Source organism: Leuciscus leuciscus (assembly GCF_965113295.1).
Source record: "Leuciscus leuciscus genome assembly, chromosome: 20".
In the NCBI taxonomy this organism is placed as follows: domain Eukaryota; kingdom Metazoa; phylum Chordata; class Actinopteri; order Cypriniformes; family Leuciscidae; genus Leuciscus; species Leuciscus leuciscus.
The window spans coordinates 33431748-33446054 of record NC_138744.1 but is presented as its reverse complement, the minus strand read 5'-3'; positions in this window follow the sequence as shown (position 1 = coordinate 33446054).

Genomic DNA, 14307 nt, shown 5'->3' with positions numbered 1-14307 from the left:
AGAAGACAGTGGGCGACATGGATTTTCTGGAAGTGTTGGTTTATCTGGACGACTTGATTGTTTTTGGCAGAACCCTTGAAGAGCACAATCAACGTTTGCTCAAAGTTCTGGATCGGCTTACAGAGGAGGGTTTAAAGTTGTCTCTGGACAAATGCCAGTTTTGCAGGACTTCTGTGACTTATGTTGGGCACATAGTGTCACAAGATGGCATTGCCACTGATCCGTCTAAAGTGGAAGCAGTTGTGAATTGGCCCAGACCACAGACAGTTACCCAGTTGAGATTCTTTCTGGGTTTTTGTGGCTACTATCGACGGTTTGCGAAAGGGTACTCTAGTTTGTGCAGACCCCTCAACCAGTTGCTTAAGGGTTATCCACAAAAACGCCAGGGAAAGGAGAACCTCAAGAAGCCTGCTACTGATGGGTTCTTCAGGCCCTCAGATCCATTTGGTTCTCGATGGGATGACAGTTGTGAGATGGCCTTTCAGGATCTGAAACTCCGTTTGACGCAAGCCCCGGTATTAGCGTTTGCCGACCCTGAACTACCTTATGTGTTACACGTTGATGCCAGTATGGATGGACTGGGTGGCGTGCTCTATCAACAACATCCTGAAGGATTACGCCCAGTGGCATTCATTAGTAGAAGTCTTTCTACCTCTGAAAGGAATTACCCAGCACATAAGCTGGAATTCTTGGCTTTGAAGTGGGCGGTAGTTGACAAGCTGCACGACTATCTTTATGGAGTAACTTTCGAAGTCAGAACGGACAACAATCCCCTGACTTACATTTTGACTTTGGCTAAGTTAGACGCTACATGTCACAGATGGCTAGCAGCTCTGTCAACTTACCAGTTCAGCTTGAAGTACAGACGGGGATTGATAAACATCGATGCAGACTTTCTGTCGAGACGGCCTCATGTCAGTCCTGGAGCTGAAGAAACGTGGGAGGTAGTTCCAGTTTCCGGAGTACGTACTCTCTGTCAATCTGTGGAAGCAAAGGATCAAGTGCAAGGTTCCATTGAGTCATCTGTTGTACATCAGCAAAGTGCTTACTTACCCGAGTTGTGTTGTCCTGAAAGTGAAGTGTTTCGAGCTGCTGGAAAAGTTGTTTCCTTTACTCAGGATGAGCTGAGGAATTCGAACTTCAGTGAGTTGAGGGAGGCTCAGGGGAATGACCCTTGCCTGAGTAAAGTAAGGCTAGCAGTTAGTCAGAAGCAATTATCTGGAAGTGTTCAATTGGACCATGTTGACCTCAAGGCCTTGAAAAAAAAATGGAAAAGTCTGGAAGTGGATCAAGGTTTGCTATACCGGGTGGTCGAGAGGAAAAATAATCAAAGATACAGGCAGTTTGTGCTTCCCACTGCTCTCCAAAGTTCTGTTTTGTAGTCTTTGCATGACAAAAATGGACATTTAGGTTTCGAGAAAACGTATGTGCTCGTGAGAGACCATTTTTTCTGGCCTAGGATGAAAGAAGAAGTGGAAGCATACTGTAAAAATTGTGATCGCTGTATCATGAGGAATACTTTGCCTCAGAGAAGTGCGCCTATGTCACATATGCACAGTTCTGGTCCTCTGGATTTAGTCTGAATTGATTTTCTAACAATTGAGCCAGACACCCGAAATGTTAGTAATGTGTTGGTCATTACCGATCATTTTACTCGGTATGCCCAGGCTTTTCCTTGCAAAGACCAGAAAGCTTTGACGGTTGCGAGAACCTTGTGGGAGAAGTATTTTGTTCACTATGGCCTGCCAAATAGAATACACTCTGATCAGGGGCGGGATTTTGAGAGCCATTTGATCAAGGAGATGTTGGCTATGTTGGGAGTAAAGAAATCCCACACTTCTCCATACCATCCACAAGGGGATCCACAACCAGAGAGGTTTAACAGGACACTTCTCAATATGCTTGGCACGTTGAATGCACAACAAAAATCAAGGTGGAGCCAGCATATTGCCCAGTTAGTTCATTCGTACAATTCTACCCAAAATGATGCGACCGGGTATACGCCATACTTCCTCATGTTTGGAAGAGAGCCTAAGTTACCGGTGGATGCGTGTCTCGGGGTTCGGTCTGATGAAGATTCGCCAGTTTCCTACGGGAAATATGTAGAGAGAATGAGGCAACAATTAAAGGAAGCATATGAGTTGGCAACGACTGCATCTGCACGTGCAAACCAAGAAAACAAACTGAGGTATGATAAGAAAGTGCGTCCTCAGAGTCTGAAGCCTGGAGACAGGGTGCTTATTCAGAACCTTGGGTTAAAAGGAAAGCACAAACTTGCAGATCGGTGGCATTCCATGCCATATGTGGTAGAGAGTCAGTTGTCTAACTTGCCTGTCTATAAGTTGGTTCCAGTGAGTGGCAATGGGCCTAAAAAGTTTCTACATAGAAACCATATATTGCCCTTGAAATCACAAGTGAAAATGAGTTCTGAAAGTGAAAGCCCGAGCCCTTTACCCGTTCGTAAGACCAGACAGAGACAAAGTGAGAATGAAAAGCCCATGTCTGAGCCTGTTAACCTTGTACCGAGAGATTTTTCATCATCTGATTCAGAGTCAGAATATGATTATGTGCTTTTTATTTTATTTTTTTATTATTATTATTTTTATTATTAATAAAAGCATCTCAAGCACAGTACAAGTATCGGATTATTACATAATTAAATGGAGGAAAAAAGCAAAAATTAAACAGGCTTAATAAATACATAAAAATGAACATATAGTAACAGTAACATATGCATATACATATAAACAACTAAATAAACCAGATAAAAAAAAAATAAAGTCGTATCCAGAGCTTGGCTCCTTAAAATAATCTAAAAAAGGGCTCCAAGATTTCAAGAAAAGTTCGGGTTGCATTCTAACTCCAAATTTAACCTTTTCAAGTTTAAGGGCAAAAAGTAGGTCAAAAACCCACTGACGGTAGGTTGGAGGAGATGGCAGCTTCCAATTAATTAGTATAAGTCGTCTAGCCAGCAGTGTGCAAAGTGCAATATTATCCCTCTCTAAAGCTGTAAGTTTAATATTTTGCGGAAGGACCCCAAATAAAGCTGTCAATGGGTTGGGATCTATTACTGTGGTAAGAATATCTGAGACACAACTAAAAATCCCTGAAGAAAAGACCCTTAAGCTCTAGAGCTCTGCGGAACTGAGTCCAAATCCTGAGAGAGTGTTTAACAATTGGATTCTTAATTGAGATACTATGAGTAGGAGGGATAGAAGAACAGAGCAAATATGTCAATGTGACTGGGGAACAACAACCAGCCTCTATTTGCACCCAGAAAGGTTTACACAGTTGCAAATCATGCCGGCCCCAGTAGAGCAAGTTTCTAAAGTTGGCTGCCCAGTAATACGTTTGAAAGTTAGGCAAAGCCAAACCTCCCACCTCTTTTGGCTTAACAAGATGCTTTAGACTTATTCGCCTTGGCTTGTTATTCCAAATAAATGACGAGATAGTCTTTTCTAGACATAAGAAAAATGACTTAGGAATAAATATGGGCAAACATTGAAATAGATATAAAAACTTGGGAAGAATGTTCATTTTAACTGCATTTACCCTTCCTATCAGTGAGAGAGGAAGGGGTTTCCATGATAAAAACATAGCTTTTGTGAGATCAAATAAAGGACAAAAATTTGTTTTAAACAAGTCAGCATGTTTACGAGTCACTTGGACACCCAAGTATCTAAATTGGTTATTAACAACTCTGAGTTGGAAATTTGGAAAGTTGGAAAGGGGACAACCCTGCCTTGTGCCCCGACACAGTGGAAAAGGATCTGAAATAATATTGTTTGAACGTACAGATGCTTTGGGGGTAGCATAAAGGAGCTTTATCCAAGAAATTAATTTTAAACCAAATCCTGCACATTTTGAAAGAGATATAACTTTTTTCGAGGACCTATCAAGTCGTGGATACATCACACAATTAAAATCTCCGCCCAGGACTAATGAGTGAGAGTGAAGGTCAGGTATACATGATAAAAAAGAGGTCATAAAGGAAACTTCATCATAATTTGGGGCATATACATTAGCAAGAATTAGGGGGGTTGAAAACAATGTTCCTGTTACAATGACATATCTGCCCTTATGATCTGCAATTACTTGTGATACGGCAAAAGGAGTGGATTTATGTACCAGAATGGCACAGCCCCTGGATTTGAACTGAAAATGTGAATGATAGACTTGGCCCACCCAGTCTTTTTTCAATCTAAAATGGTCAGATGAACAGAGGTGAGTTTCTTGAAGAAACACAAAACTGGCTTTCAGTTTCCTAAGATGAGTCAGAACCTTATTGCGTTTGACTGGATTATTCAAACCTTTACAGTTCCAGCTAACCCATCTCACCAAACCATCTTCATTAGCTCTACCACCCATCATTTAAAAAAAAGAGGAGACCAAAAAGATACTTGTAAAACCCAAATAATTATGCAAGGATCAGCAAGTACAGAAAAGTATAAAACAATACAAAAGAGCAATGGTCCAGTCTTGTGCTTATGAGATGAACAAAAAAATGAGTATGTTAACACACTTCAAGAATCCTAGCGCAAAGACCCGCCCCCCGCCCTCCGCCCTCCGCCCTCCGCCCTCCGCCCTCACTGCCGAATGTATTCTGATGTAGATAAAATAAAAATTATAATCCTATATAATTATATAAATGATAATTATAATCAAAGAATAAATCCTAACATATTAAACCACACATCTGAGTAAAGTGCTTTCAATAGTCTCTGACCCAGAGAAAATGAGACATTATAAGCTCCAGCACGTTCATGTGATCAAGCAGGTAATAGGTGTTGTTTCACAAAAGCCAGTGCCGCGGCTGGAGTATCAAACATATGTTCAGCGCCGTTCTTTGTGATTCTGAAGCCGGTAAGACCTTTTAGACCGTACTTAACATCTGGCATGGACCTCAGTAGACGTTTAACCTCATAGTATGCGGCCCGCTTCTTGGCAATCTCAGGCGGAAAGTCCGGGAAGACGAACACAGTTTTGTCTCTGAACTTAAGCTGCCCACCACGGCTCGCTTTTCGCCCAAATATCCTCCTTCACGATGTATCGATGGAAGCAAATAACGAAGGCTCGCGGACGGCTACCCTCCGCAGGTTTCAGTGCAAGCGTACGATGCGCGCGAGCAAGGAGTGGAGGTTCAGAAAGATCAAATATCTCCACCAATGCATCTGCCACGAACTTCGTAGGTTGTGGGCCTTCCAAACCCTCCGGAATTCCCACCAAGCGAAGATTGGATCTGCGGGAATGACACTCTAAATCGATGCACTTAGCTTGCAGTGAGGCGACCTCTTTCTGTAGAGAAACGACCGTTGGCTCGAGAGAGTGAAGACTTGTCGTCCATTCTGAGGTAGCGGTCTCCAGGCTTGTTAAGCGCTCACTCTGGGTCTTGAGGTCTTCTTTGAAAGATGAAAATGTGTTATGCATTTCTTCTCGTATCAGGGAAATTTCGCCTCGAATTTCAGCGGCGTGCGCGTCAAATTTGCCGTGAATTCCACTTTCAAGCCTGTGAATGGCACCCATAATCGCAACACCCTCAGGGGTGGAAAGTTTAGCCGTTTCCAAAGGCGAGCCGCTGGCAACAGCCGAATCGGCCTTCTTTTGTCGTTGCGTTTTAGAAGACATCGTTTGAGCTCATACGACTATAAGATTACAACAATATTGTTAGAAGTAAAGTAAACATCAAATATACGAGATGTAAAAAAAAAAAAAAATATATATATATATATATATATATATATATATATATATATATATATATATATATAGTCAAGTCAAGTCAAGTCAAGTTTATTTGTATAGCGCTTTTCACAATACAGATTGTATCAAAGCAGCTTCACAGTATTAAATTAAAATAATACAACAAAGTTTGTTTCAAGAGGAATTTATTGATTGATAAAATCAAATTAAATATCCCCAAAATATCCCCAACTGAGCAAGCCAAAGGCAACAGTGGCAAGGAACCGAAAAACTCCATCAAGTGACCTAATGGTGTCCTAAAACTCCATCAGGTGACCTAATGGAGAAAAAAAACCTTGGGAGAACCCAGGCTCAGTCGGGGGCCAGTTCTCCTCTGGCATTTATGAGCTAGAGGCCGGATTGTAGTTTGAACTGTAGGATTATATGAATGCCTGGCTGAAGAGATGCAACTTTAATCTAGTTTTAAACTGGGAGAGCGAGTCTGAGCAACGAACAGTATCAGGAAGACTATTCCAGAGTTTTGGAGCCAAATGTGAAAATGCTCTCCCTCCTTTGGTGGTTCTGGATATCCTAGGTATGACCAAAAGCCTTGAATTTAGTGATCTTAAAGAGCGCGATGGATTATAGGGCGATAGAAGATCCGTTAAATAGACTGGAGCTAAGCCGTTTAGGGCTTTATAAGTCAGTAGCAATACCTTGTAATTAATACGGAACTTTATAGGTAACCAATGCAGTGATGATAAAATCGGTGTTATATGATCATATTTTCTTGATCTCGTAAGAACTCTAGCGGCGGCATTTTGGACTAACTGTAGCTTGTTTATTGAGGATGCAGGACAACCAGCTAATAAGGCATTACAGTAATCCAGTCTCGAGGTCATGAATGCATGAACTAACTTTTCTGCATCAGAAACTGATAGCATATTACGTAGCTTAGCAATGTTTCTAAGGTGGAAAAAGGCTGTTTTTGTAACATATGAAATATGATTTTCAAAAGACAGGTTGCAATCGAGTATAACACCCAGGTCTTTTACTGTAGCGGATAAAGTAACAGGACATCCTATGATGTTAAAGTTGTATTGTGCGAGGTTTTGTGGGCGGTTTTTTGAACCGATAAGTATTACCTCTGTCTTGTCTGGATTTAATAAAAGAAAATTACGCGTCATCCAATCTTTTATATCTTTAACACACTCTGTCAATTTGGAAAATTTAGCGTTTTCATCCGGCCTTGATGAAATATATATTTGAGTGTCATCAGCATAACAATGGAAACTAATTCCATGTTTCCTTATAATATTTCCAAGTGGCATCATATATATTGAAAATAACAGAGGGCCTAACACAGATCCCTGCGGCACTCCATAGTTTACTGGAGTTATGATCGATTTTTCTCCATTTAAATAGACAAAATGGTAGCGGTCAGATAGGTATGATTTGAACCAGCTTAGTGCTTGTCCTTGAACACCAGTATAATTTTGTAGTCGATCTAAGAGTATTGTGTGATCTATAGTATCGAACGCAGCACTAAGATCAAGTAAAACTAGTATTGAGATACAGCCTTGGTCAGAAGCTAAAAGTAAATCATTTGTGATTTTAACGAGCGCAGTTTCAGTGCTATGATGCGGTCTGAATCCAGACTGAAACTTTTCATAGATATCATTTTGTTGCAAGAAAGAGCCCAGTTGAGCGGACACCACTTTTTCTAATATTTTAGACATAAATGGAAGATTTGAAATGGGTCTATAATTTGCTAGATTATTATGATCTAATTGTGGTTTCTTAATGAGAGGTTTTATAACTGCCAGTTTAAATGTTCTTGGAACATGACCTAGAGATAAAGACGAGTTAATAATATTGAGGAGAGGCTCTTCCACTACAGGTAACACTTCTTTCAGTAGTTTAGTTGGTATAGGATCTAATAAACATGTTGTTGTTTTAGATGAAGTGATAAGTTTATTTAACTCTTTTTGTTCTATAGTTGTAAAGCACTGTAATTGTTCTTGCGGGGTGATAATTGAAGCTGAATTATAAGGCGCGATTGAAGATTGAACGTTTACAATTGTGGTTCTGATGCTTTCTATTTTCTCAGTGAAGAAGTTCATGAAATCATTACTACTGAACTGTAATGGGATATTTTGTTCGGGTGACGTCTGTTTATTTGTTAGTTTAGCCACGGTGTTAAATAAAAACCTTGGATTATTTTGGTTGTTTTCTATTAGTTTGCGGAGGTGCTCAGCCCTGGCCGCTTTTAGGGCCTTTTTATAACGTGACATACTGTCTTTCCACGCGATTCTAAAGACCTCTAAATTAGTTTGTTTCCATTTACGCTCTAAAATACGGGTTTCTCTCTTTAAAACATGCGTAGTATTGTTATACCATGGTGCTTTATTTTTCTCTCTGACCTTTTTTAATTTAATAGGTGCAACCACATCCAATGTTCTAGAGAGAATGGTGCTCATAGTGCTAGTTAGTTCTTCTAGTTCATCTGTTTGTTTGGGTTCAGGCAGCAGCTGAGACAAATTAGATAAGCAATTTGAGAAATTATCTATGGTGGATGGAAGGATTGTTCTGCCTGGTCGATAACGCGGCGCTGCATGACATATTACAGCAGTACGTAATATGCAAGTTACCATGTAGTGATCAGTGACTTCATCACTTTGTGGAATGATATCTATATCGGTTGGATCGGTTCCATGTGATATAATTAAATCGAGTGTATGATTAAGACGATGTGTTGGTCCGATGACGTTTTGCTTGACCCCAAATGAATTGAATAAATCTGTAAACGCAGCTCCTAACGCATCATTTGGATTATCTACGTGTATGTTAAAATCTCCAACAATTAATGCTTTATCGACATTGACTAATAGGTCTGAGAGAAAATCTGCAAACTCTTTTAGGAAATCAGCGTAAGGCCCTGGCGGTCTATATACGGTAGCCAAGGCTAGAGATAATAGTGATGTTTTTCTAACATCTAAGAGCGTAACATTTAGTACAAGTACTTCAAATGAAATAAACTTATAACCCGTTTTCTGAGTAACATTTAGAATATCTCTATAAATGGTTGCAACACCTCCGCCACGACCAATCAGACGGGGCTCATGCTTATAACAGTATCCAGGAGGAGTAGACTCATTAATACCGAAATAATCATTTGGTTTAAGCCAGGTTTCAGTAAGGCAAAGTACATCGAAGCTATTATCTGTGACTATTTCATTTACAATAACTGCCTTAGGTGTGAGTGATCTAATGTTTAGAAGACCTAGCTTTAGAAATAGTTTTTGTTTACTAATAGCAACATTTTCTGTTTTAATAACAATTAGATTTTTCCTAGATCCTGCATTAGATTTATTATTTGATCTCACTAAACGAGGAATAGACACGGTTTCTATGCAATGTTCTACACTAGTATTTATATCAGTTGAATTGGAGCAGCAGAGACTATGATTTGGACTTTTGTTTACTAGTCAAAGGGTATTTAACTTTTTAGAGATGTTATCTGACAGAAGAGCCGCTCCGAATCTGCTTGGGTGTAAGCCATCAGCACGGAAAAGCCTAGGACGCTCCCAAAACAGATTCCAATTATTTACAAAGAGCAGTTTCTGCTCATTGCACCATGACATTAACCATTCATTTAGCGCAAATAATCTGCTGAACTTTTCATGCCCTAGTCGGTACGTGGGAAGCGGTCCTGACACAATGATCGTTGTTTCAGGCGATGTGCTGCGTACTGTATCGAATAGATTCCTGAAGTCTTTCTTCAGAATCTCCGTCTGGCGCAGCCTGATGTCGTTCACTCCCGCGTGCAGGACCACAGTTCCGACGCGCTCGTCACCGTTCAGGATCTCGGGAACGCGAGCAGCGATTTCAGAAACACGAGCACCAGGAAAGCAGTGACTTTGCACCTTACTTTTACCTAACGTAGCGTGTACGTGCCGAACGATGGAATCGCCGATGATCACAGCATCGTGTTCTGTTTCGCGTAGAGGGGAGAAGCGGTTTTGTGTGGATAACTCGAAAACCGGGAGGGTCGGAGAAAGTCTTGGTCTAAACCTGACTCGCGTCTTCCGCTGCGGAACCACCCAGGCTTCGTGGTGGCGTGTTGGAGCCGGAGTGAACGAGACCATGGCTGATTGCGACCGATGCTGAGGAACGCACGGAGTAGACGCGGTCGGAGTCAGCGGGTTAGTAACGTTAAACACTGATTTGTGTGCATCGGCACGTGATGTTTCAAGAGCCAAACACCGGTCTGATCTCCAAGGCAGTTCTTCAGTTCTTGCATGATACAGGACTGTATGTAAGAATTTAAGTCAAACTTTGACCTGTGGAGGGCAGTAATACGCTCAGCAGCGTCTACACTGCCGGAATCCTATAAGAAGAAGAAGAGTAGGAGGGAGGAGAGAGGCCCTGTCCCAAATGGCGCACTTCATGCGGACTTTCGGTCTCGTGGACTTAAATTGCGCGTGCTCGCCGAGTCTACGAGTCCGTAGGCCGTCCCATTCAGCATTTTAACGCTCTGAAGTGTGCTCAGCAGCGCCCCCTTTGTACCGTTGAAGCGGTCTTCCGCGAAGCCCGCATAGATGCAGGCTCCACGCACTTTAACTACCCAGGAATCCTTGCGAAAGGCCAATCAGACAACGGATGGGAGGAGATTTCACTCACGGATAATTGTTGACATGGCTGAGAAGAAAATATTACGGTTTTTATTACCTAGATGTACATTTTACCAGTTGTTACCTACAGTTTATACAAACATTATGGTCATCGACCAGTGGTTGATGTCTCAAACATAATAATAGTGCGTTGGATAATACGATCGCATTATGATTAATTAAATAAATAGAACCGAACGTCATGATGTCTCAAACATAATAATAGTGCGTTGGATAATACGATCGCATTATGATTCATTAAATAAATAGAACCGAACGTCATGCAGTGCTTTACTGAGTCATAGGCTATAAACGTAGTATGAATATTGAAACCTGTAAATTCATCTGAAACTCATGCACATTTTCATTATGTGTTGCATAATGATGCATAATCTAATTATGTATGTGCTAATTTTCATAAATACCAAAACAGATCTAAACATTGGGTATAGCTAGGCGAAAATATCTTGAATCTTGTTGACATATAACAGTAAAATACTTAATGTTAAGGTCTGTATGGAACCCATTTAGGCTACCCATGAGCATTAATACATAGAGGCAGGAAGAAGTACTTTAGAAACCAGCCTTTATTAATTTTTAAGAGATTGGGTTTGAGGCTGGGTCTGTGGGACGAGTGTGTATGGGATGAGTGTCTTCGTTCGGAGAGAGCCAACAACAGCCAATCGCAACAGGAGGACATCATTAACGGCATAGCAACCAATCAAAAGATTTTCAGAGAAGCTGCGATATGGCATTTGTTAACAGGAAGGTCTGAGCCCCGCCCCTTAAAGTGTTAAAACTGACTCGTGTGCGTAAAGATTTCAGCTGCGCGTGTGTGTTCAAATCTGCGCGCGCGTGTAGAAAAGAACTCGAGCGTGTAGAACCTGTCAGGACTCGCGGCTGTTATTTCTGCTTGCGACTTGTTAATTTGTGCGCACAATCATATTTTTTGTCCTCCAGTTTGTGAGTTGAGAGTTATGCATGTTAACATTTTACGTGCGAGCTTTGTCACGTTGCTCACACTGTTGTAATTCACTTGCGCGCTGTGTTTATGCGCTTGCGCTGTTTTGTCCACCATTTGACGCCATAGACTGTTTTCCTGTTCCTTGTGAGGAGATGAGGACACAAGCTTCACGTAACCACTTCTCTGTGCAGTTGGAGAGTTTTGCTGTAACAGAGTATCTGAGTGAGTAACCAGTGTGTCTATGCACGTTGAAAACTGCGTCATCCATTCGTGACTGACATTAAGTGCACCACCGAATTTGGGCCCCAACGAAATCCAAGCGCTTGGTTTATGAACATTTCAGCATGTAAAGTGTGAATATGTGATTCAAGTTACAGTTTTGAATTCATACCGGTATACAACTGTAACAACTGGTATAATCCACCTGAGACTGTTTTTTTCCTTTTAGTTCATTAGAACTGTAATTTACTGACACCGGCTTAAAGGGATAGTTCACTTTGAAATTAATTTTTGGTATGTTTTAGCTTACCTCAAGGGCATCCAAGATGTAGGTGTCTTTTTTTCCGCAGTAGTTTCAATTTTGATATTTTTAGGTCAAACCGTTCTTGTCTGTCAGTCATATAATGCAGGTCTATTATATGACAATTCCCCATCGTAAGTACACATTGATGGCCTAAGACACGAAACGAGCGGTTTGTGTGAGAAAACGAACAGTATTTATATAGTTTTTACCTCTTATACACAGCCATGTCCAAGTGATCTGATCTGACGTGTACGCAGACTGGTGCATAGATGTTGCCTTGTCTAAGGCAGTTCATTGGAACGAATGTCTTTAAGGCGACATCTAGTGTATATATCTATGCACCAGTCTGCATACACGTCAGATCAGATCACTTGGACATGGCTGTGTATAAGAGGTAAAAACGATATAAATACTGTTCGTTTTCTCACACAAACCGCTCGTTTCGTGTCTTAGGCCATCAATGTGTACTTGCGATGGGGAATTGTTTAATTTGGACGGCGGGGAATTGTTTTAATTTGGACTCTGTGCATGCTCTTTGAGGTGGTGACCATAGACCTGCATTATATGACTGACAGACAAGAACGGTTTGACCTAAAAATATCAAAATTGAAACTACTGCGGAAAAAAAGACACCTACATCTTGGATGCCCTTGAGGTAAGCTAAAACATACCAAACATTTATTTCAAAGTGAACTATCCCTTTAAAAAAGTGGTTTCATTTTATTTCTTCTAAAAAGAAGGTGATATTTTATTTCCTTTCTACGTTTGTTATTCTTGTTTTGAGTTAAAATAAATAAGTCTCTATTTGTTACTACTTTTGTATTTGTTTCATAGCCTAACTTGATTACAGTATTGTTGTAGGAAGAAAACAGCCCTTAACAAATAGTGAAGTAGCATTTTATTTAATCAAGGGTAATGTGTACACATATTTGTGTGTAGTTTAAGCTGCATTTTTGGAGGCACCGTGACAAATTATAGTTTCTGTCGAATTACCAGAGAAAATCCAGCCAACTCACCATCAATTGCTGGAGCCCTGGTCTTGTTGTTTTTATGCGCTTTTAACAGTAGTGTTACAGTGGTTTATCTTAACAGTAAGCTACAATGTATGACATCAAAGCCAGGACTCAAATCTGTGATGTGACAGTGCTGCCCACCGAACCACCATGTGTCCAATAGTTAAGCAGTAAACCAAAAACCATCATTATCCACATTTCAGGTTGCTCTGGATGTTTTTAATGCCCTGTTTTAATAGAGAGCAGAAGCAAAGCAATACTGATAAACTGCAGTCTTTTTGATTTTCTTTTCACATTTGTAGCACTTTGCTAACAAAATGGTGGCAGACTAAGCATATGAATGAGCACAAACTGTTCTTTTTGATATCTTACATCTGAGAACGGAGAATAGACCTGCTGCTGTTGACAATCAAACACAAGATTGAGTAAAGCAGCAAACACAAGCTGCTTTCAGGAGTGCAGAGAGGGGCGGGTGGCAGACTGCTCCTCGTCCTTGAGAGGGGAAGGAAAGAAATGGGCTCTGAATCTGAAAACGTAATATTCCCGAGGAAAATAGTCAAGGACTTGTGTTCAGTAGCAGAATACAGATTGAAATAGGCTGATACTAGTGAAAGAGAGGTTAGAGGAAAGGATGGAGGATATGGACGTTTGCAGGGAGGAGGTGTCAAACAAATAGGTCTCGACAAAAACGCGGAGAGATTAATACCTAATGGACTGTGAAGCCAATATATGATGTTGAGCGTACAGTAGAGGCCATCGCTACCTCAAGGTCAGATTTTGGCTTTTAAATGCTCTGACATTTATGTGATGATGCTTTGAGATGCTACCACACTGTAAGTGCTCCTGGGAGTTTGGAAGCCGTGATTATAACATGCCATGTGTCGAAATTGGAATAAAGTGAATTTGCAATTTCCAAAATCTTTCTCCCTTTGGCGAAGTGAAGTGAAATAACAAAGACAGGAAGCTTTTTAGTGCTAGTAGAACAAAATAAAGAGCACAGAGTGGCCTAATTCATGAAACACAAGCAGGACGAACGTAAATTAATGCGTTCAGTTCAATAGAAATGAATTTATGAATCAATTACACAGAAATCAGTGCTGCTTGTGTTTTATAAATAAGGCCCAAGGTGTATAATTAATTCCTACCCAGAAGGTCAAGGTTTGGCTGGTTAGTGTAGACAGTTAACATCTGCTGGTCTATGCAAATATTGCATTCTTATAATGCATGATTTTCCATTGTAATCCATTCAAAATTAGTTGCACATTGTGACTAAATTCTTTATTATTATTATAAAAAAATAAAAATTAAATCAATGAGCTCTATGATACCTGGAGAGAAAACACCATTAGCATTTCAGTTTATGTCAATTGCAGTACTCATGCTGAATTCTACCTTCTAGAAAAGGTCACTAAAAAATCAACTATAATAAAATAAAATATTTGCAATATGTATACT